The sequence below is a fragment of the Triticum urartu genome, chromosome 2, assembly GCF_003073215.2.
Source record: "Triticum urartu cultivar G1812 chromosome 2, Tu2.1, whole genome shotgun sequence".
NCBI classification, from domain to species: Eukaryota; Viridiplantae; Streptophyta; class Magnoliopsida; order Poales; family Poaceae; genus Triticum; species Triticum urartu.
Window position 1 is genome coordinate 456137604 of NC_053023.1, and position 25734 is coordinate 456163337.

Here is a 25734-nt window from a genome sequence, read left to right on the forward strand (position 1 = left end):
CTTAGTCAACGGGTCTGCAACATTCAGATCCGTATGTATCTTGCAAATCTCTATGTCTCCCACCTGGACTAGATCCCGGATGGAGTTGAAGCGTCTCTTGATGTGTTTGGTCCTTTTGTGAAATCTGGATTCCTTTGCCAAGGCAATTGCACCAGTATTGTCACAAAAGATTTTCATTGGACCCGATGCACTAGGTATGACACCTAGATCGGATATGAACTCCTTCATCCAGACTCCTTCGTTCGCTGCTTCCGAAGCAGCTATATACTCCGCTTCACATGTAGATCCCGCTACGACGCTTTGTTTAGAACTGCACCAACTAACAGCTCCACCGTTTAATGTAAACACGTATCCAGTTTGCGATTTAGAATCGTCCAGATCAGTGTCAAAGCTTGCATCAACGTAACCTCTTACGGTGAGCTCTTTGTCACCTCCATATATGAGAAACATATCCTTAGTCCTTTTCAGGTATTTCAGGATGTTCTTGACCGCTGTCCAATGATCCACTCCTGGATTACTTTGGTACCTCCCTGCTAAACTTATAGCAGGCACACATCAGGTCTGGTACACAGCATTGCATACATGATAGAGCCTATGGCTGAAGCATAGGGAACATCTTTCATTTTCTCTCTATCTTCTGCAGTGGTCGGGCTTTGAGTCTTACTCAATCTCACACCTTGTAACACAGGCAAGAACCCTTTCTTTGCTTGATCCATTTTGAACTTCTTTAAAATCTTGTCAAGGTATGTGCTTTGTGAAAGTCCAATTAAGCGTCTTGATCTATCTCTATAGATCTTTATGCCTAATATGTAAGCAGCTTCACCGAGGTCTTTCATTGAAAAACTTTTATTCAAGTATCCCTTTATGCTATCCAGAAATTCTATATCATTTCCAATCAGTAATATGTCATCCACATATAATATTAGAAATGCTACAGAGCTCCCACTCACTTTCTTGTAAATACAGGCTTCTCCGAAAGTCTGTATAAAACCAAATGCTTTGATCACACTATTAAAGCGTTTATTCCAACTCCGAGAGGCTTGCACCAGTCCATAAATGGATCGCTGGAGCTTACACACTTTGTTAGCTCCCTTTGGATCGACAAAACCTTCCGGTTGCATCATATACAACTCTTCTTCCAGAAATCCATTCAGGAATGCAGTTTTGACATCCATCTGCCAAATTTCATAATCATAAAATGCGGCAATTGCTAACATGATTCGGACAGACTTAAGCATCGCTACGGGTGAGAAAGTCTCATCGTAGTCAATCCCTTGAACTTGTCGAAAACCTTTTGCGACAAGTCGAGCTTTGTAGACAGTAACATTACCATCAGCGTCGGTCTTCTTCTTAAAGATCCATTTATTCTCAATTGCTTGCCGATCATCGGGCAAGTCAACCAAAGTCCATACTTTGTTCTCATACATGGATCCCATCTCAGATTTCATGGCTTCAAGCCACTTTGCGGAATCTGGGCTCACCATCGCTTCTTCATAGTTCGTAGGTTCATCATGATCCAGTATCATGACCTCCAGAGTAGGATTACCGTACCACTCTGGTGCGGATCTCACTCTGGTTGATCTACGAGGTTCAGCAGTATCTTGATCTAAAGTTTCATGATCATCATCATTAGCTTCCTCATTTATTGGTGTAGGTTTTGCAGAAACAGTTTTCTGTGAAGTACTACTTTCCAATAAAGGAGCAGGTACAGTTACCTCGTCAAGTTCTACTTTCCTCCCACTCACTTCTTTCGAGAGAAACTCCTTCTCTAGAAAGTTTCCGAACTTAGCAACAAAAGTCTTGCCTTCGGATCTGTGATAGAAGGTGTATCCAACAGTTTCCTTTGGATATCCTATGAAGACACATTTCTCCGATTTGGGTTCGAGCTTATCAGGTTGAAGCTTTTTCACATAAGCATCGCAGCCCCAAACTTTAAGAAACGACAACTTTGGTTTCTTGCCAAACCATAGTTCATAAGGCGTCGTCTCAACGGATTTTGATGGTGCCCCATTTAACGTGAATGCGGCCGTCTCTAGAGCGTATCCCCAAAATGATAGCGGTAAATCAGTAAGAGACATCATAGATCGCACCATATCTAGTAAAGTACGATTACGACGTTTGGACACACCATTACCCTGTGGTGTTCCGGGTGGCGTGAGTTGCGAAACTATTCCACAATTTTTCAAATGTACACCAAACTCGTAACTCAAATATTCTCCTCCACGATCAGATCGTAGAAACTTTATTTTCTTGTTACGATGATTTTCAACTTCACTCTGAAATTCTTTGAACTTTTCAAATGTTTCAGACTTGTGTTTCATTAAGTAGATATACCCATATCTGCTTAAGTCATCTGTGAAGGTGAGAAAATAACGATATCCGCCACGAGCCTCAATATTCATCGGTCCACATACATCGGTATGTATGATTTCCAACAAATCTGTTGCTCTCTCCATAGTACCGGAGAACGGTGCTTTAGTCATCTTGCCCATGAGACACGGTTCGCAAGTACCAAGTGATTCATAATCAAGTGGTTCCAAAAGTCCATCAGCATGGAGTTTCTTCATGCGCTTTACACCGATATGACCTAAACGGCAGTGCCACAAATAAGTTGCACTTTCATTATCAACTCTGCATCTTTTGGTTTCAACATTATGAATATGTGTACTACTACTATTGAGATTCATCAAAAATAGATCACTCTTCAAGGGTGCATGACCATAAAAGATATTACTCATATAAATAGAACAACCATTATTCTCTGATTGAAATGAATAACCGTCTCGCATTAAACAAGATCCAGATATAATGTTCATGCTCAACGCTGGCACCAAATAACAATTATTTAGGTCTAATATTAATCCCGAAGGTAGATGTAGAGGTAGCGTGCCGACCGCGATCACATCGACTTTGGAACTGTTTCCCACGCGCATCGTCACCTCGTCCTTTGCTAGTCTCCGCTTATTCTGTAGTCCCTGTTTCGAGTTGCAAATATTAGCAACAGAACCAGTATCAAATACCCAGGTGCTACTGCGAGCATTAGTAAGGTACACATCAATAACATGTATATCACATATACCTTTGTTCACCTTGCCATCCTTCTTATCCGCCAAATACTTGAGGCAGTTCCGCTTCCAGTGACCAGTCTGCTTGCAGTAGAAGCACTCAGTTTCAGGCTTAGGTCCAGACTTGGGTTTCTTCTCTTGAGCAGCAACTTGCTTGCTGTTCTTCTTGAAGTTCCCCTTCTTCTTCCCTTTGCCCTTTTTCTTGAAACTAGTGGTTTTGTTAACCATCAACACTTGATGCTCCTTCTTGATTTCTACCTCCGCAGCTTTCAGCATTGCGAAGAGCTCGGGAATAGTCTTGTTCATCCCTTGCATATTATAGTTCATCACGAAGCTTTTGTAGCTTGGTGGCAGTGATTGGAGAATTCTGTCAATGACGCAATCATCCGGAAGAGTAACTCCCAATTGAATCAAGTGATTATTATACCCAGACATTTTGAGTATATGCTCACTGACAGAACTGTTCTCCTCCATCTTACAGCTATAGAACTTATTGGAGACTTCATATCTCTCAATCCGGGCATTTGCTTGAAATATTAACTTCAACTCCTGGAACATCTCATATGCTCCATGACGTTCAAAACGTCGTTGAAGTCCCGATTCTAAGCCGTAAAGCATGGCACACTGAACTATCGAGTAGTCATCAGCTTTGCTCTGCCAGACGTTCATAACTTCTGGTGTTGCTCTAGCAGCAGGCCTGGCACCTAGCGGTGCTTCCAGGACGTAATTCTTCTGTGCAGCAATGAGGATAATCCTCAAGTTACGAACCCAGTCCGTGTAATTGCTACCATCATCTTTCAACTTTGCTTTCTCAAGGAACGCATTAAAATTTAACGGAACAACAGCACGAGCCATCTATCTACAATTAACATAAACAAGCAAGATACTATCAGGTACTAAGTTCATGATAAGTTTAAGTTCAGTTAATCAAATTTACTTAAGAACTCCCACTTAGACAGACATCCCTCTAATCCTCTAAGTGATCACGTGATCCAAATCAACTAAACCATAACCGATCATCACGTGAGATGGAGTAGTTTTCAATGGTGAACATCGTTATGTTGATCATATCTACTATATGATTCACGCTCGACCTTTCGGTCTCCGTGTTCCGAGGCCATATCTGTATATGCTTGGCTCGTCAAGTATAACCTGAGTATTCCGCGTGTGCAACTGTTTTGCACCCGTTGTATTTGAACGTAGAGCCTATCACACCCGATCATCACGTGGTGTCTCAGCACGAAGAACTTTTGCAACGGTACATACTCAGGGAGAACACTTCTTGATAATTTAGTGAGAGATCATCTTATAATGCTACCGTCAATCAAAGCAAGATAAGATGCATAAAAGGATAAGCATCACATGCAATCAATATAAGTGATATGATATGGCCATCATCATCTTGTGCTTGTGATCTCCATCTCCGAAGCACCGTCATGATCACCATCGTCACCGGCGCGACACCTTGATCTCCATCGTAGCATCGTTGTCGTCTCGCCAATCTTATGCTTCCACGACTATCACTACCGCTTAGTAATAAAGTAAAGCATTACATCGCGATTGCATTGCATACAATAAAGCGACAACCATATGGCTCCTGCCAGTTGCCGATAACTCGGTTACAAAACATGATCATCTCATACAATAAAATTTAGCATCATGCCTTGACCATATCACATCACAACATGCCCTGCAAAAACAAGTTAGACGTCCTCTACTTTGTTGTTGCAAGTTTTACGTGGCTGCTACAGGCTTAAGCAAGAACTCATCTCACCTACGCATCAAAACCACAACGATAGTTTGTCAAATAGACTCCGTTTTAACCTTCTCAAGGACCGGGCGTAGCCACACTTGGTTCAACTAAAGTTGGAGAGACAGTCGCCCGCAAGCCATCTATGTGCAAAGCACGTCGAGGGAACCGGTCTCGCGTAAGCGTACGCGTAAGGTTGGTCCAGGTCGTCTCGTCCAACAATACCGCCGAACCAAAGTGTGACATGCTGGTAGGCAGTATGACTTGTATCGCCCACAACTCACTTGTGTTCTACTCGTGCAAATAACATCAAACCATAAAACCTAGGCTCGGATGCCACTGTTGGGGAACGTAGTAATTTCAAAATTTTCCTACGCGCACGCAAGATCATGGTGATGCATAGCAATGAGGGGAGAGTATGATCTACGTACCCTTGTAGATCGCAACGGAAGCGTTGACACAACGTTGAGGAAGTAGTCGTACGTCTTCTTCCCGATCCGACCGATCCAAGCACCGTTACTCCGGCACCTCCGAGTTCTTAGCACACGTTCAGCTTGATGACGATCCTTGGGCTCCGATCCAGCAAAGCGTCGAGGATGAGTTCCGTCAGCACGATGGCGTGGTGACGATCTTGATGTACTACCGACGAGGGCTTCGCCTAAGCACTGCAACAATATGACCGAGGTAGAATATGGTGGCAGGGGGCACCGCACACGGCTAAGGAACGATCTCAATGATCAATTGTGTGTCAAGAGGTGCCCCCTGCCCCCGTATATAAAGGAGCAAAGGGGGAGGGGTGCGGCAGCCATAGGAGGAGTCCTACTCCCGCCGGGAGTAGGACTCCCCTCCAATCCTATTCCAAATAGGACTCCCCAAGTGGGGAAAGAGAGAGGGGTTGGCCGGCCACCTTCCCTAGTCCTAATAGGACTAGGGGAAGGGGGGGAGGCGCGCAGCCCATGGGGCAGCCCTTTTCACCTTTCCACCAGGCCCATGTTGGCCCATTTGGCTCCCGGGGGGTTTTCGGTAACCCTCCGGTTATTCCGGTAAATCCCGATTTCACCGGAACACTTCCGATGTCCAAACATAGGCTTCCAATATATCAATCTTTACGTCTCGACCATTTCGAGACTCCTCGTCATGTCCGTGATCACATCCGGGACTCCGAACAACCTTCGGTACATCAAAATGCATAAACTCATAATAACTGTCATCGTAACGTTAAGCGTGCGGACCCTACGGTTCGAGAACAATGTAGACATGACCGAGACACGTCTCCGGTCAATAACCAATAGCGGGGCCTGGATGCCCATATTGGCTCCTACATATTCTACGAAGATCTTTATCGGTCAGACCGCATAACAACATACGTTGTTCCCTTTGTCATCGGTATGTTACTTGCCCGAGATTCGATCGTCAGTATCCAATACTTAGTTCAATCTCGTTACCGGCAAGTCTCTTTACTCGTTCCGTAATACATCATCCCGCAACTAACTCATTAGTTGCCATGCTTGCAAGGCTTTAAGTGATGTGCATTACCGAGAGGGCCCAGAGATACCTCTCCGACGATCGGAGTGACAAATCCTAATCTCGAAATACGCCAACCCAACATCTACCATTGGAGACACCTGTAGTACTCCTTTATAATCACCCAGTTACGTTGTGACGTTTGGTAGTACCCAAAGTGTTCCTCCGGTAAACGGGAGTTGCATAATCTCATAGTCATAGGAACATGTATAAGTCATGGATAAAGCAATAGCAACATACTAAATGATCGGGTGCTAAGCTAATAGAATGGGTCACGTCAATCAGATCATTCAACTAATGATGTGACCTCGTTAATCAAATAACAACTCTTTGTTCATGGTTAGGAAACATAACCATCTTTGATTAACGAGCTAGTCTAGTAGAGGCATACTAGTGACACTCTGTTTGTCTATGTATTCACACATGTATTATGTTTCCGGTTAATACAATTCTAGCATGAATAATAAACCTTTATCATGATATAAGGAAATAAATAATAACTTTATTATTGCCTCTAGGGCATATTTCCTTCAGGAACAAGTGAGGTTGGGTAATGCGGCTGCTTTGAAGGCGGCCGAAGAGTTGCAAGCCGAGAAGGCCGCGCATGGCTAGAGCCGAGATAAGATGGCCAAAATGGCCATAGAATTAAGAGCTGCCGCCGACCGTTGCCAGGTTCTTGAAAAGGAAAACCAGGCGAAGGCATCGGACCTTGAGAAGGCTGCTACGACGAGAAAAGACCTCCGCTCTGCTATGAGGGCAAAGAAGGAGGAGCTGCTGGAAGCCGAGGATATTGTAGCTGGGAAATCCTTTATGTTGAGGAGGAAGTTCGGAGATCCACGGTATGCCCCTCTGGATCGGCTGTGGAGTTCGGAGGATGTGTATATGGATTTGGCAGCGAGCGCTGCCGATGCGGCCAAGTACTTCCAGAGTCAGATAGACCGTGAAGTAGACCAGCTGTTTTGGAAACAGTTCCATTCTCCCGAGCGTCCACTTTCATTGACTGACCAATTAGCCGAATGGGCGGAACTAAATAGGTTGTCCGGACTCTCCATGAGGTCTGTTGTGGATCAGCTATGGCCGAAAAGGTCAAAACCGAACAACTATTTCAGCTTGGTGCAGCAGTTCCTTGACGTGGTGCCGCACATTAATGCGATGAAGAGGTCGGCGTGCATAGAGGGCGCACGAATGGCCTTTGCTCGTGTTAAAGCATACTGGGTGGAGATGGATGCTACCACTGTTGCAGCGCGGGATTCGGCCATAGGTCGAAGGGCTGCTGAGCACTACTTTGAAGAAGTTCTTGAGGGTGCTCGTTTGATAGAGACCCGGTGCTCAAAAAATATTATGTTTGAGTGATATGTAATCTCATTGTAAGTGACATGATTTTATAGATTTTTTATAAGGCTATTTTTATACTTTTGCCTGAAAGTAGTATGATGCCTCCTGGGCGGCCGTTTATGTATACATGTCTATAACCTGAAAGATTGCAGTCGTCGGCTTCAACCCCCACGCATATAATGCGGAGGTGCTTGCAAAAACACGCGTGCACACTTAACCCAATGTCTTGGTCCTATTAAGGAGGTGATAGCGGTGCGAGCGAGGCAACCGCACTATAATGCTTTAGCACTTTCACTTAGCCATAGGAGTTTGACAGTGGGGCTACTAGATAGCCCCTGGTGGCTCCGCACTCTCCCGATCCCGGGGTGCGTACATGCCTGGACAGAAAACGGCCCTTCGTTAAGGCGGAGGAATTCTAACATTCCAACAGGTCATCGAGTGGTTGACCAGTCTCACGCTATATCATGACAGTCAGTTTTCGGCTTTCTCTACTGAGGTGCTCGTCCGGATGAACCAGGGCACAATCGTAGTAGTTCTCCTGGTGCTACCTTAGCCGGTAAAGCGGAATGTAAGGCACCAAAACACAGGAGCCGGGCAAACCCAACATTTGACCAAAGACAATGATTCGGAGCTGATGCATATAAGGCCAAACTCGCGACGCCGAACACTCCCTAAGGTATTCGGTCTTAGTGGTATAAACCGGGCCTAAATAATGGCCTTTGTAAGAAGCCCCTTGTGTCCAGGTACGTGCATTGTTCTGGCGTGGCCACATGCCAAGACGTCAGCATCCTTCTCAACGGTGGATATGTATCAACAAGAGACAGTAAAAAAGGTTTACGCAGGGTCTTAATCTAAAAAGAATCCTTGGAGCGGGTCCCTGCTGCACATCTGCGCCTGTGTCTCCGTTGTGCCGTATCCTGGACGGGTGTAGCACGATGATCGTCTGTAAAAGAGAGGAATTTAGGTGAAGAAGTTGTCGTGCAAAAAGATAGTTTTTTAAAGAAACCATGTATAATTCAAGATGAGAAGAAACTGCCACTTGTCTGCGCGCGTTGAGCCCCTTGTATTGACAAATAGGGGTGTGACCATTTATTCGGTATAAGTAGCGGCGCTGGACTTGATTAGTTGTGTCTGAGGTCTTGACGACCTATTGGATGCTTTCGCTGGTCCGGGCCCCTTTAGTGTGCGGCTGTCAAGGCAGCCTCACTCTCTTTGGCGCGCAGGGATCGCTTGATATTTCCGTGCACTAAAATGATGCCACATGGACCGGGCATCTTAAGTGTGAGGGAGGCGTAGTGTGGTATTGCATTGAAGCGAGCGAAAGCTTCGCGTCCGAGCAGTGCTTGATAGCCACTTTGAAACAGAGCGATGTGGAAAGTTAAATGCTCGCGACGAAAGTTATCGGGGGAGCCGAATATAACTTGTAGTAGGAGGGAGCCCGTACAACGAGCCCCTGGGCCTGGCGTTACTCCTTTAAAGGTAGTATTGCTATGGCGAATTTGTGTTGGGTCTAACCCCATCCCGCGGACTGTATCCTGATATAATAGGTTTAGGCTACTACCGCCGTCCATCAAGACTCGTGTGAAGTGATATCCGCCAATTACTGGGTCTAATACCAGGGCAGCCCATCCTGCGTGTCGGATACTTACAGAGTAATCGCGATGGTCAAAAGTGATCGGTTGAGACGACCAGTGGCAGGACTTCGCGGTGACAGGCACTTGGGTATATTTTCCTGGGAGTGTCGCGTTGTTTTTTCCCTTGATCACGTGTAACACATTTACTGTTTTGACTTCTGGTGGAAATTTCTTTTGTTCCCCCGTGTCTTGCTTGGGAGGCTCGTCCTCGTCTTCACTTGGCGTATCCTCCCCCTTGTGTACGGCGTTGAGCTTGCCGGACTGCTTGAAGACCCAACATTCTTTGTGGGTATGATTAGCAGGTTTACTAGGGGTACTATGGATCTGACATACTTGGTCCAGAATTTTGTTGAGGCTGGACAGTTCATCCCTGGTGCCTTTAGGGGGCGGCTTTTGACCTGGTCGAGAGCTTTTGAATCCGGCATTTACTGCCGTGCCCTTCATGTTGTCTTCTTTATTCCGGCGTTTGTTATTGCTGTTGCGTCGTGATTTCCCGTTTCCATCTCTAACTTCAGATGTACTGGGGTCGCTGGTGCTGCATCTGGCTAGCCAGCTGTCCTCACCCGCGCAAAAGCGGGTCATGAGGTTTGTTAATGCGGCCATCGTTCTCGGCTTATTTTGGCCGAGGTATCTGGCGAGCCATTCGTCACAGACGCTATGCTTGAAAGTTGCCAAGGCTTTAGCGTCCGGACAGTCGACAATCTGGTTCTTTTTAGTAAGAAACCTGTTCCAAAGCTTTCGGGCTGACTCTCCGGGCTGTTGAGTTATATGACTCAAATCGTCCGCATCCGGAGGTCGGACATAAGTCCCTTGAAAATTTGCCCGAAAGGCGTCTTCGAGCTCTTCCCAACTTCCAATGGAGCTTTCGGGGAGGCCTTTGAGCCAGTGACGAGATGGCCCTTTGAGCTTGAGGGGTAAGTACTTGATGGCGTGGAGATCGTCTCCTCGAGCCATATGGATATGAAGGATGTAGTCCTCAGTCCAGACCCCAGGGTCTGTTGTTCCGTCGTATGCCTCTATGTTTACGGGCTTGAATCCCTCTGGAAATTCATGGTCCAGCACCTCATCGGTGAAACATAGGGGGTGTGCGGCACCCCTGTAGCTAGGTGTGCCGCGTTGTTCGGATGTTTGTTGTGTTGCATTGTATGCTGGGGCGCGCTTGCGTGGTCCATAGATGTATCTTGTTGCGCCGTCCTTTGGGTGCGAGCCATCGCATGGGTCGCGTGTTGTATTGTGAGCGGCGTTGTATGCCGCTCTGTGTTGGTAGAGGGGTCGTCTATCCGACCAGGTGGCTGCTTTGATATTTGGTTGTGGGGGGGTCTAAGGCCTCCTCATCTAATTCGGGTAGCAGCTTCCGCTTTGGGTAGCTCTTGGAGGGGCGATTGTCGCCGTACCTCGCTGCAGTGTTGAGCATTTTACTCCATCTGATTTGGAGTGTGTCTTGCGCGGCCTTGAGCCTTTGCTTCTGCTTTTTAAGACTCCTCGCGGTGGCAACAAGCCTTTTACGGGCATTCTGCTGCTCCGGGTGCCTGTCCGGCGTTATGTCGTCCGGACCATTATCCTTGATAGAATTTGTTTGTTCGGTTTGATTATCCGGATTGCCGGTGTCCGGCAGCGGTTCGCCCTGCTCCAGCGCTGGGTCTGTGTGATTGCTATTTCTGTCGAGGCGGGATTTGGGGCGGCGCTTGCGTCGCCGCTTTGACTGCTTTTCTCGGGAACAAGCTTTCGGTGCGTCCTTCCGCTCCTCGTCGTCATCTTTTGGTGCGTCCACCATGTATACGTCATATGATGAGGTGGCATTCCAGGGCCCAATAGGCGCTGGTTCTTCATCGTCTCCTTCATCGGTAACAACCCGGCGTATGGATGAACCAGGAGTGTCAAGCAATGAACGACGTGGAGCACCCCGCGGCAATAACCCGGCGGGGGTGCTGATAACGCTCAGGAAGTGGTGGATCGGGCCCGAGCGCGCAGGGAGGCCGAGTTAGCCGCACAGTATCAGGCTCGGCAGCTTACGCCGGTTCGTCCAACTATTTCGGTCGAACCCGGTGTTACTTCTAGCTCTTTGGGGGTGCCTTGCCTTGTCCCCGCTTTACGCAATGTGCGCCTGCCCAAGGATTTCAAGGGCCCGCGCAAGGTACCAAATTACACGGCGGATCAACCCCCAGAGACATGGGTGGAGAGCTATGAGATGGCCATGGAGATGCTTGATGTGGATGATGTGGCATGTGCGAAGTACTTCACCATGATGCTTGAAGGAACGGCCCGCACTTGGTTCAAAAGCTTACCGGCCAATTCTATCAGTTCATGGGCCCAATTACGAGCCCGGTTTATCAGTAATTTCAAGGATACAAGTAAGCAACCCATGTCGATAGTAGTCTTAGCTACCTGTGTCCAGGAGGGAGGAAAATCGACGACTCATTGGGTGCGCCGGGTCTCACAAGTGTTGCATTCATCAGACCGCATCAATGCTGACACTGCAGTCTTAAACCTAGAAGGCAACTACCGGTTTGGGCCCCTAAAGCTGAAATTGGGACGGATGAAGCGACATTGCACTGACATGGGGACCCTCATGGCTGCTTTGGTAAAGTATGCTGATTCTGATAGTACTAAGGATCCCGAATCTGATGACGACAAGGCAGGGAAGGGAAAGAGGAACAGCAATTCCAAAGGTCAGCAGCATCACTTGGCAGGCAATGGTGGTGGAGGCAAGCGTAAAGCGGATGGTAACATGGACTTTGTGGCTAACACCAACGCGCAGGACAAGGGCCAGCGACGCAGGGGTAAACCGCCAAATCGCAATGGAGCACCCAACCCTAACCCGGACCGCCTAAATTATCTACTGAGCCAGCCCTGTCCAAGACATGGAAGGATTGCTTCATTATGCAGGAGTTCAAGAATTCTAATGCTTTCCGGTATGATCATGGCTCCGGCGGTGGCTCAGGATCTGGGCCGGGTTACGTTGGAGGAAATTCCGGTTCAGGATTTAATGGTAATCCGGGCGGACATAATAATCAAAATAATTAGAACAACCAGGGTGGTTACAACCAACAGTAGCAACAGTCAGGTTACCAGAGCAACCCAAAGCAGTTGAATAGTGGGCAGTACCATCTCTTCACCACTAGCTTGGACAAGCGAGACCGTAAGGTTCAGAGGCGAGCAGTCAACTCTGTTGAACCGGCCGTGCCCCGTTATCTACGCTGGTCTGAACAGCCAATCATATGGAGCAGAGAGGATCACCCTCCCCAGGTTGATAATCCGGGTCGGTTGGCTCTGGTGGTGGCGCCTCAGATGGGAGGTTACAAGTTCACCAAGGTGCTCATGGATGGAGGGAGCAGCATTAATATCTTGTACTATGAGACCTTCCGTCGTATGGGACTAACATATAAAAATCTCAAACCGTCCAATACGGTGTTCCACGGTGTGGTACCTGGCAAGTCAGCATATCCTGTTGGTAAGATAGCTCTGGAAGTGGCCTTTGGAGATGATCATGATTCCGGGTCGGAGACATTGACTTTTGAAGTGGTGAAAATCCAAAGTCCATATCACGCCCTGTTTGGGCGACCGGCCTACGCCAAGTTTATGGCACGGCCCTATTATGTGTATTTGCAGCTCAAAATGCCGGGTCACAAGGGGACAATAACGGTTCACGGAAGCCGTAAAATTGCTTTGGAGTGCGAGGAAGGAGATGCATCCTACGCAGAGTCAGTTTGTGCCACCAAGGAGCTGAAGCATTATAAGGACAATGTTGATCCGGCGGACATGACTCCATTAAAGAAGCCAACTACGGAGCATGATCCGGCCCTGAAGTTCAAATCGGCAGCAGAAACTAAGCTTGTTGACTTCGTACCTGGCGATTCATCCAAGCAGTTCAGCATCAGTGCCAACTTGGATCCGAAATAGGAAAGCGCGCTCATCGAGTTCATCCGTGAGAATCGGGACATTTTTGCATGGAAGCCCTCTGACATGCCAGGTGTATCGAGGCAACTCGCTGAGCACACCCTCAATGTGGATCCTAAAAACAAACCAGTGAAACAGTTTCTCCGCCCGTTTAACGAAGAAAGACGCAAGGCGATTGGAGAAGAGGTAGCCAGGCTCTTAGCAGCTGGCTTTATTGTTGAAGTTTTTCACCCTGAGTGGATTGCCAATCCGGTACTGGTCCTTAAGAAAAACGGCACCTGGCGCATGTGTGTGGATTACACAGATCTTAATAAGGCTTGTCCAGCAGATCCTTTTGCCCTCCCCCGTATTGATCAAATTATTGATGCTACGGCGGGTTGTGAGCGTTTAAGTTTTTTGGATGCATATTCTGGCTATCATCAGATCAAAATGGCAGTTAAGGACCAGGAGAAGACATCATTCATAACTCCCTTTGGAGCCTTCTGCTATGTGTCTATGCCCTTTGGGCTCAAGAGTGCCCAGGCAACTTATCAACGATGTGTACAAAATTGTCTTCACAAGCAGATTGGCCGTAATGTACATGCTTACGTGGATGATATCGTGGTTAAGTCCAGGGAGAAGGAGACTCTGGTTGACGATTTGAAGGAAACCTTTGATAACTTGAGGACGTACAAGATGATGCTTAATCCGGCCAAGTGTGTTTTTGGTGTACCGGCAGGCAAGTTATTGGGTTTTCTGGTGTCCAACAGGGGAATTGAGGCTAATCCGGAGAAGATCACAGCCATCACCTCCCTGGCTAAACTGAAGTGTATCAATGATGTTCAACGCCTGGCAGGCCGGATTGCCGCGTTAAGCCGGTTTATCAGCCGCCTTGGTGAGAAGGCAATCCCTTTGTATCAGATGTTGAAGAAGACAGATCAGTTCGTCTAGAGTTCCGCTGCTGACGAAGCGTTTGAGGACTTAAAGCGGCAATTGGCCAATCCGCCTGTGCTCGTTGCTCCCATTGACAAAAAGCTGTTACTGCTATATGTTGCTGCTAATGCTCGTGCGGTCAGCGTGGCTATTGTGGTGGAGCGAAAGGAGGAAGTTAAGGAGCATCCGATTCAACGTCCGGTCTATTATATCAGCGAGGTACTCATTGAGTCCAAGCAAAGGTATCCGCATTGGCAGAAGCTGGTGTATGGAGTTTTTATGGCAAGCCGGAAGCTTAAGCAATACTTCCAAGGGCACCCAATTACGGTGGTCAGCTCTGCTCCTTTGGGGGATATCATCCAGAACCGGGAAGCGACTGGCCGGATTGCCAAGTGGGCTATAGAGCTTGGGCCGCACAGATTGAAGTATGTACCTCGGACGGCGGTTAAGTCTCAAGCACTTGTTGATTTCATCAACGATTGGATGGAACTGCAAGCACCTGAAGAAAAGCCGGATCACACATATTGGACCATCCATTTCGACGGATCCAGGAAATTGGAAGGCTCGGGGGCTGGAGTCGTATTAACTTCCCCACAAGGTGATAAGTTTTATTACGTTCTCCGCTTAATGTTCCCTTGTACTAACAATGCAGCTGAGTATGAAGCCTTGCTCCATGGTCTCCGGATGGCTAAGGAGATGAATCTAAGTCGAGTTAAGTGCTTCGGTGACTCAGACCTCGTGGCTCAACAAGTATCTGGCACTTGGGACTCCAAGGACCCACTCATGGCAGCATATCGTCGTGAGGTGGATATTGTTGCAGGTCACTTTAAAGGCTATCAGGTGGACCACGTGGACCGACGGAAGAATGAAGCGGCGGACGCTTTAAGCCGGCTGGGCTCTCAGCGCAAACCGATCCCGCCCAACATTTTTCTGGATGTGCTGCACAACCCATCGGTCAAGCTCCCTGGTGAAGCGGATTTGGCTATTCCTGATCCGGAGGCTCAATTGGTGGCAGCTCTTCATGTCATTCCGGATTGGACGCTTCCTTACCTGGCGTACATGAACCGGGGTGAGTTACCAGAGGATGAGACTCTAGCCCGGTAGATAATCCGGCGGTCCAAGTCCATGACTATTATCAATGGCGAGTTGCATCATTGCAGTGTATCAGGGGCGTTTTAACGCTGTGTGTCTCCTGAAGAAGGCTGTGAAATTTTGCGTGAGATCCACGAAGGAGATTGTGGTCACCACGCCGGTTCAAAATCTTTGGTAGCTAAAGCGTTTCGCCATGGTTTCTATTGGTTAACTGCTCATGCTAATGCGGAGGATCTGGTCAGACGATGTGACGGTTGCCAGAAGTTTTCAAGACGTGCTCATGTGCTGGCTCAAGAATTGAGAATGATTCCAATTACTTGGCCGTTTGCAACTTGGGGGCTGGATATGGTTGGGCCTTTCAAAAGGTCCAAAGATAAGAAGACCCACCTCCTGGTGGCGGTTGACAAGTTTACAAAGTGGGTAGAAGCAGAACCTATTAGCAAGTGTGATGCGGCCACGGCCGTTCAGTTCATCAAAAAAGTGATTTTCCAGTTTGGCTTTCCACACAGTATCATCACGGATAATGCTACCAATTTGTCTAAGGGTGCCATGAAGGAGTTCTGCGAACGGGAGCACATCCGGCTTGACATTTGATCAGTGGCACACCCGCAGTCCAATGGTCAAGCAGAAAGGGCTAATCAATAGATCATGAGAGGCATCAAACCCCGGCTTATGGTTCCTTTGCAGAGAACGCCGGGTTGTTGGGTAGAAGAGTTACCATCTCTGTTATGGAGCATCAATACTACACCCAACAGATCAACAGGATACACGCCGTTCTTCATGGTCTACGGAGCGGAGGCGGTTCTCCCAAGTGATATCCGTCATGACTCACCTTGTGTGGCGGCTTATGTTGAAGCGGACAACGCGACAGCACGGCAAGACGCTTTGGACCTGTTGGATGAAGAACGTGACATCGCAGCCGCCCGCTCGGCGATTTACCAACAGGATCTTCGTCGTTATCACAGTCGCCGAGTCAGAACCAGAGCTTTTCAGGAAGGAGATTTGGTGCTTCGGCTCATTCAAGACCAGACTGATATGCATAAGCTATCCCCACCTTGGGAGGGGCCTTTCGTGGTCAGCAAGAATCTGCACAATAGGTCATACTATCTGATCGATATTCGAGAGCATAAAGACTCACGTACATCAGAGGAAGAGACCAACAGGCCATGGAACATAGCTCATCTTCGGCCTTACTATACCTGAGCCATTGGCTCTACTTATGTACATATTACGATGATGTATATATTATGATTAAATGTAATAAACCGGAACCTCAGCTAAAGCGGGGTATCTGTTCTTTTACATCATGTGTGGTTACACGGAGTTGTTCTAAAGCGGCCTCCGGTTTACCCCTTGAGTTAGCTTTTCAAAAGCATCATGTTATATCACTTGGGGGCTTGGTCATGTCCGAACCAATGCAACACCTCTTGATAGGCGAGAGCCACCAGATCACTTGGGGACTTGGTCACGTCTGAACCAGTCACGCCTCTTGATCGGCCTAAGGCCACAGAATCACTTGGGGGCTTGGTCGAACCCGAACCATTGCCATGCCACTTGATCGGCATAAATGCCACGGTTTCATTTGGGGACCTGGCTGACTTGAACCATACTACACCTATCGGGAGCTTGGTCATGTCCGACCATGGTAACGCCATCTGATCAGCTCAAATAAGCCTCTTTTTGCAAACGGTTTTATCATTGCCTTTGGTTCACATTTTTTTTCTTTGAAAGATATTTCTTTCTATTTGTTGTGTTTTTTAAACCGACAAAGTTTTCAGCCGGTTCAAACTGTCAATTGACGGAACACGGTTCATTTTTAATCCGGAGACTATTTGCCCGGTTTGATTTTTTGTTAACATCCTATTACGGAGTAACACGGTGTTTTATAACCCGGCACGGTTTACATGGTAAACCGGCATTATATATATACAGGAGCTGCTATCTCCTCCAACAGTGTGGGTTTATAAAACCTCCGCTTCAAGATTGGCTAAACCAACTTCATGCCCAACGATGGCAGGTATTATGTATCTCAAAGATTTGATCATATGCTTAAATTTCAGATATTTTGATTTTATATATGCAGACATCATACTCCGCCTGACGGTACAACCACGGTGGCACTTTAAGATTTTTATGTTGCAGAAAATACTTTGGAAAGTTCATCACCCGAAGAAAGCACAAGTTGCAGTGGTTATGCACGAAGGCATATTAAGATCAAGAGTATCAGCTAGCCTATTACAAGGCAACATGGTGCCCAAAACAAGATCATTGTTTTTCAACGGAGAAGCAGTTTAAACCGGCTGCCGGTTCAAGCTTGGTCACCAGCATGGCCTGATGGTTGTGGGTCATCCCGCGCCGCTTCAACTTCAGTTTCTCTACCCAGCGGCTGGAAATCAACAGTTGTCCAGTCGATTCCCATTAATGCTTGAAAGACAGCTTCATCATGGATCAGCAACGATGGTTCAATATCGGGAGCGTAAGTATGCTTACGGATTGGAGGGATAAGATTTTCCGCTTCATGAATTGGTGCAGCTACTCGCTTGTTTTGATTGTCATATTGGGCTTGATAATGAGACAAGTCTGCTTCTTCAGCCAATTGACAAGCTAGTGGATGCACCTCCCGGTTTATTGCTCGCAGATCCACTTCACTAAACTCTGACCCGTCTTCCTTCAAGCTGGGATAGCCCTGAGCCGCTTCAATAGGATCAAAATCCGGCACCCAAGCTTTTGCCCGGATTAAGGCATTGATCGCACTGGTTCGAGCAGCAAATTTCTTCAGCTCTTCAACCCGGGAAGGAAGCACCGACAGTTTCTGCAGAGTGTCCTGGATCAAAGTGCGCGCCGGCTTGTTGTGGGATGCAGTACAGATGATCCGCTGTGCACCAGTGTACAGTTGTTCGATCAACGTATAGGCGGCTTTCAATTTCTTTCGCACATCTGACCCACAATGACCAATGCGTGTCCCTGAAATATCACAAAGGGTTAACAAAACGGCAGCTCTATAAGACGGCACAATCAATTCATAAATCAAACCGGCTTACCAAAGATAGCAGCGGTCATGGCATGCACGTGCCGCTTTATGCTGGTCAGTTCATCCACCACCGGTTTTAGTGCAGCCTCGGCGTCTTCTGCTCATTTGGTTAAAGCGGATTTTTCAGTAGCCCAATCCGCCCGCTCCTTCTTGAAATCCTTCTTAAGCTGTTCCATGACGCTTAAGGCGCTGGTCAACTCCTCTTTTGCTTTTGAGGTTTCAGTCTGTTGGGACTTCAGATTTTCTTGGAGATCGGCGATTTGGGTCTCTTTTGTCTTCAGCTCAGCCTGCATACAGACAGTTATATGATTCAGCAAGCAGTGCAAGAATTGAAGCACCAACCACATAACAAGTTATGCACTTGGCGCTTGGGGGCTAATGCCTATTTGATCTTCATATTTCACTTGATTATAAAGTCCCAAGCTCAATACAAGTATTCAACTTGGCATTTGGGGGCTAATGGCTATTTGTTCAAAATAAGTTCTGATGCGGCGATATTAATTACTTAAGTCCCGGTTTAACTATACTAAGTTGAACCGGCCCTTGGGGGCTACATCAGCGAGATTCGAGGCTTTAAGGTTTATATTAATAAGTCCCGGTTTGAAAGAAGGTTAGAAACCGGTCCTTGGGGGCTAGGCGAGTCAGCAAGAATTGAAGCATACAAGCAGGAAAGAGCGTATGGAAGTTACCTCATATTTATCTTTCATCATGTTAACCAGACCGGCTTCATAGTCACGACTGGTATACAGCCGGTTCAGATAGCCGGAATGGATGTCTTGGGCGTTCAGAGCAGCGTAAGTCGCCAGATCAACATTCCACTTGCCCTTGCCAAAGGCAGCAAATTCTTCCTTGGCAGTATGTTTAGACAAAGCGACAGGATTGCTTGGCTCTGTATGGCCAATGCCAGTAATAACAACTTCATCATCCTTGGCGTCGCCGGTTTGCATTGGGGCCGTCAGTTTATCAGTAGACTTGGATGGACTGGTGGATTTCTCAATCCGGATGGGGCTTCTGGGCTGGTCAACAGGACCGGAGGTATCAACATGTCTCTCTTCAGTAATAAAATCATCATCTTGTGGTGGTGGGTCGTTTGGCACATCCTCACAGATGGCCGCTTCAGGGTTGAGTACTCTGTCCGGTTCAGGAATAGCATCTTCTTCAGCCGCTTTATCTAGGCGAGCCTTCTTGCTTGGCTTAGGCTTGGCCCTGAAAGGAATAACAAAGGTCAGTACAGTATATGCTACAAAGTAATACACCAGAAGCATTATGATAAGTATGGCTTACCCAAGCACCGTTTTGAGCGGCGGCAGCTGGGTAGCTGATGACTCGCCAGATGATGAATGGGAAGTGACCTAATAATCGGAGTCAGACGGATTAAGAGGTTGACGAAAACAGCCCATTTTAGGACAAGTACTGACAAGCAAATTAGAGACCTCTGAATGGCGTTTCCGAACCGGACTATTCGGTAAACCGGCGGAGGTAACTACCTGGCCACTATGCCTGGTCGTGCGGCGAGCTTCGTGCTGTTGGGTCTTCATAAGAAATTTGGTATCCAAGTAAGCAAGAGGATGAGAAAATTTAACCTTCCGGTTTGCCTGACGGATTTTTAGTGAAGGCAAAGGATCTGAATCGGAGGAAAGAATAATTACCTCTGCAGCATCAACATGACTGGCTTCGGCATCATCCTGACAAATATCATCATCAATAAGGCGCGTGAAAAATAAGCCAAGTGAATCAAGTTCTACCTCAAGGTCCGGGTTACCCACATCGTCATCAGCGGCTGGATCAGAGGATGCAGTGGTTCTTTTCCTGTGGTAGTCTTCTTCATAGCTTTAGTCTTTTGCCGGATTGATCTTTCCGGTTTGTCTGGTTTTTCTGGTTTCTCCTGCGGCAGTTTCTTGCTCCAAAACGGATCATTGCCCTGTTTAAACAGGCATTGATATTAAACAATGACCAGATATATCAATAACAGGTTCAGAAAAAAGAACAATCAAACTCTTAGAGCTGGCGGTTTGTTGGTGGCACAGAAGGGAAGCAGGCCGGTTCGAGCACAGCCGTGTTCCGGTTCATTCAGCATTTTATTCACAGCCTCTGTGATTTCTTCGTCAGTAAGCTGGATGTTAGCATGTCGCAGTGGGTCATCAACACTGCCAGTATACTCGCACATCAAACCGGAGCACTGACTTAGGGGCAGTATGCTCCACGATATCCAACAGCGAGCGAGATCAACTCTTGTTAAACCATTGGCCATGAAAGCTCTGAGCTTGGACAGTTGAGGAGTGTATTTTCTCTGAATTAAGGGTCGAAGCCGATGCGGGTGCGGCCTCCAGGGCACTGTTCGGCGGCAGAGCTAGATCATGCTCGTCGGGACAGTGCGGCGCGCTCAGCAGTGGCTCAAATCCGCCGAAGATCAAGTCCCCGTGGATGTCAGCCGTGTAGTTTAAACTTCCAAATCTGACCTGACGGCCAGGGGCGTAGCTTTCGATCTGCTCCAGATGGCCAAGTGAATTGGCCCGCAGTGCGAAGGCGCCGAAGACGAAGATCTATCCGGGGAGGAAGGTCTCACCCTGGACTGCATCGCTATTGATAATCATAGGAGCCATCGGGCCTGACGGCGGCGATACAGAGGAACTCTCAATGAAAGCACCAATGTCAGTGTCAAAACCAGCGGATCTCGGGTAGGGGGTCCCGAACTGTGCGTCTAGGCCGGATGGTAACAGGAGGCAAGGGACACGAAGTTTTACCCAGGTTCGGGCCCTCTCGATGGAGGTAAAACCCTACGTCCTGCTTGATTAATATTGATGATATGGGTAGTACAAGAGTAGATCTACCACGAGATCGGAGAGGCTAAACCCTAGAAGCTAGCCTATGGTATGATTGTTGTTGTGTATGTTGTCCTACGGACTAAAACCCTCCGGTTTATATAGACACCGGAGAGGGTTAGGGTTACACAAAGTCGGTTACAATGGTAGGAGATCTGAATATCCGTATCGCCAAGCTTGCCTTCCACGCCAAGGAAAGTCCCTTCCGGACACGGGACGAAGTCTTCAATCTTGTATCTTCATAGTCCAGGAGTTCGGCTGAAGGTATAGTCCGGCTATCCGAACACCCCCTAATCCAGGACTCCCTCATGCGTCTTCATAGGATACCCTAAAGAAACTATTGGGTATACCTTCTAACTCAGATCCGAAGGCAAGATCTTTGTTGCCAAGAATGGGTCCTTTCTAGAGAAAGAGTTTCTCTCGAAAGAAATAAGTGGGAGGAAAGTAGAACTTGATGAAGTATTACCTCTTGAACCGGTAAGTGGCGCAGCTCAAGAAAATGTTCCTGAGGTGCCTGCACCGACTAGAGAGGAAGTTGATGATGATGATCACGAAACTTCAGATCAAGTTGCTACTAAACTTCGTAGGTCCACGAGGACATGTTCCGCACCAGATTTGTTGGGGATATCACTACTGGGCGTAAATCGGCCTATCTGGGCCGGGTTAACTTCGTCAGTAGTTAAGTATGTTAAAGCCCAAGAAGGCAGATGAGGGCTCAAGGCCCATAGTCGGTTCAAGGCCTATAGCCGTAAACTGGCGTCGGTATTTAACTTGTACTGTAAGTTAGGAATAAGTAGAGACCAAACCGGACACATCTATGAGCCGGTATTGGGACTCTGTGAACCGACGGGCGTCACCCGTGTATATAAGGGGACGACCCGGCGGCGGTTCAAGGACAACAGACAACAACTCGAGACATAGGCGAAGCTTGTTTGCTCCCTAGTCATCGAAACCCCATCAATCCCATCACAACTAGATGTAGGCTTTTACCTTCATCAAAGGGGCCGAACTAGTATAAACTCTTGCGTCCCTGTGTCCGCTTTAACCCCTTCAAGCTAACCCATCGCGATGGCTCCATGACTAAGTCCTTTCTCTAGGACATCTGCCGTGACAAAACCAAGAGTGGTACGGCAACCCTGTCTTGGAAATCATGTTGTTAGACAACGGTGAACCTTCGAACTATGAAGAAGCGATGGCGGGCCCAGATTCCGACAAATGGCTGGAAGCCATGAAATCCGAGATAGGATCCATGTATGAAAACAAAGTATGGACTTTGACTGACTTGCCCGATGATCGGCGAGCCATAGAAAATAAATGGATCTTTAAGAAGAAGACAGACGCGGATGGTAATGTGACCATCTATAAAGCTCGGCTTGTCGCTAAGGGTTATCGACAAGTTCAAGGGGTTGACTACGATGAGACTTTCTCACCCGTAGCGAAGCTGAAGTCCGTCCGAATCATGTTAGCAATTGCCGCATTCTATGATTATGAGATATGGCAAATGGACGTCAAAACGGCATTCCTTAATGGTTTCCTTAAGGAAGAACTATATATGATGCAACCAGAAGGTTTTGTCGAGGCAGCACAAGAAGCAGTCTGGGTGAAGGAGTTCATTACCGACCTAGGAGTCATACCCAATGCGATGGGCCCGATGACTCTATTCTGTGACAACACTGGAGCTATTGCCCTTGCCAAGGAGCCCAGGTTTCACAGGAAGACCAGGCATATCAAGCGTCGCTTCAACTCCATTCGTGAAAGTGTTCAAAATGGATACATAGAGATTTGTAAAGTACATACGGACCTGAATGTGGCAGATCCGTTGACTAAACCTCTCCCTAGAGCAAAACATGATCAACACCAGAACTGCATGGGTGTTCGATTCATCAAAATGTAACTAGAATATTGACTCTAGTGCAAGTGGGAGACTGTTGGAAATATGCCCTAGAGGCAATAATAAAATGGTTATTATTATATTTCTTTGTTCATGATAATTGTCTATTATTCATGCTATAATTGTGTTATCCGGAAATCGTAATACATGTGTGAATACATAGACCACAACACATCCCTAGTGAGCCTCTAGTTGACTAGCTCGTTGATCAAAATATAGTCATGGTTTCCTGACTATGGACATTGGATGTCATTGATAACGGGATCACATCATTAGGAGAATGATGTGATGGACAAGACCCAATCCTAAGCATAGCTCAAAGATCGTGTAGTTCGTTTGCTGTAGCTTTTCCGAATGTCAAGTATCATTTCCTTAGACCATGAGATTGTGCAACTACCGGATACCGTAGGAGTGCTTTGGGTGTGCCAAACGTCACAACGTAACTGGGTGACTATAAAGGTACACTATAGGTATCTCCGAAAGTATCTGTTGGGTTGGCACGAATCGAGACTGGGATTTGTCACTCCGTATGACGGAGAGGTATCTCTGGGCCCACTCGGTAAAGCATCATCATAATGAGCTCAATGTGACCAAGTGGTTGATCACGGGATCATGCATTACGGTATGAGTAAAGTGACTTGCCGGTAACGAGATTGAACGAGGTATTGGGATACCGATGATCGAGTCTCGGGCAAGTAACGTACCGATTGACAAAGGGAATTGTATACGGATTGATTGAATCCTCGACATCGTGGTTCATCCGATGAGATCATCGTGGAGCATGTGGGAGCCAACATGGGTATCCAGATCCCGCTGTTGGTTATTGACCGGAGAGGCGTCTCGGTCATGTCTGCATGTCTCCCGAACCCGTAGGGTCAACACACTTAAGGTTCAGTGACGCTAGGGTTGTAGAGATATTAGTATGCAGTAACCCGAAAGTTGTTCGGAGTCCCGGATGAGATCCCGGAAGTCACGAGGAGTTCCGGAATGGTCCGGAGGTAAAGATTTATATATAAGAAGTACAGTTTTGGCCATCGGGAAGGTTTCGGGGGTCATCGGTATTGTACCGGGACCACCAGAAGGGTCCCGGGGGTCCACCGGGTGGGGCCACCTATCCCGGAGGGCCCCATGGGCTGAGTTGGGAGGGGAACCAGCCCCTGGTGGGCTGGTGCGCCCCCCCCTTGGGCCTCCCCTGCGCCTAGGGTTGGGAAACCCAAGGGGTGGGGGCACCCCCCACTTGGCTTGGGGGGGAAGCCACCCCTTGGCCGCCGCCCCCTTGGAGATCCATCTCCTAGGGCCGGTGCCCCCCAAGGCCCCTATATAAAGAGGGGGGAGAGAGGGCAGCCGCACCTTGCTCTTGGCGCCTCCCTCTCCCTCCGTTACACCTCTCCTCCCCGCTTGCGCTTGGCGAAGCCCTGCCGGGATCCTGCTGCATCCACCACCACGCCGTCGTGCTGCTGGATCTTCATCAAACTCTCCTTTCCCCTTGCTGGATCAAGAAGGAGGAGACACCCAACCGTATGTGTGTTGAACGCAGAGGTGCTGTCCGTTCGGCACTTGGTCATCGGTGATTTGGATCACGTCGAGTACGACTCCATCAACCCCGTTCTCTTGAACGCTTCCGCACGCGATCTATAAGGGTATGTAGATGCACTCCTCTATCCCTCGTTTCTAGATGACTCCATAGATTGATCTTGGTGATGTGTATAAAATTTTAAAATTCTGCTACGTTCCCCAACACTTAGCCACCCCGAGCGCTCAAGGCCAAGCGGTTGCACCGGTCCTGTACCGCTCGACTACCGCACTCAGGGGTGACTCCCTACTATTTCTATGCTATAGTTGAGCGGTGGCTGGGCGGTTGGTCCGGTTGTTATCTTAAACCGGTACCACCGCCTAGTCGCCCGGTTGTACCGCCTGGTAGGGTTCTACACGTAAACCGTGAGTCCCGGTTGTACCGGGACAAGGAGCGGTTGTACCGATGCAGTACAGAAAACGTAGTAACGGTTGGATTTTTAGGGTTGCTATACAAGGGTGCTTCTTCCACCTACCTTTGACCTATCTCACTCCACCATTAATTCTACTCAAGCTCTCTTGCCCGATCTCCCTCTCCAGCCACTCAAACTTGTTGATTTGTTAGGGATTGAAGGAGGAGACCTAGATCTACACTTCCACCAAAGGATATTTGCTTCCCCCATACTTTCTTGTGTGGATTTTGTTACTCTTGGGTGTTTGAGCACCCTAGACGGTTGAGGTCACCTCGGAGCCACATTCCATTGTGGTGAAGCTCCGCAGTTTCATTGGGAGCCTCCAATTAAGTTGCGGAGAGAGCCCCAACCTTGTTTGTAAAGGTCCGGTTGCCGCCTCCAAAGGCACCAATAGTGGAATCACGGCATCTCGCATTGTGTGAGGGCGTGAGGAGAATACAGTGGCCCTAGTGGATTCTTGGGGAGCATTGTGCCTCCACAGCGCTCCAACGAAGACGTACTTCCCCTCAAAAGGAAGGAACTTCGATAACACATCCTCGTCTTCACCGGCTCCACTCTTGGTTATCTCGTCCCTTTACTTGTGCAAGCTTATTTGTGTTATATACCTTGCTTGCTTGTGTGATTGTTGTTGTTGCATCATATAGGTTACCCACCTAGTTGCATATCTAGACAACCTACTTGATGCAAAGTTTAATTTGGTAAAGAAAAGCTAAAAATTGTTAGTTGCCTATTCACCCCCCCCCTAGTCAACTATATTGATCCTTTCAATTGGTATCAGAGCCTCGTCTCTTTACTA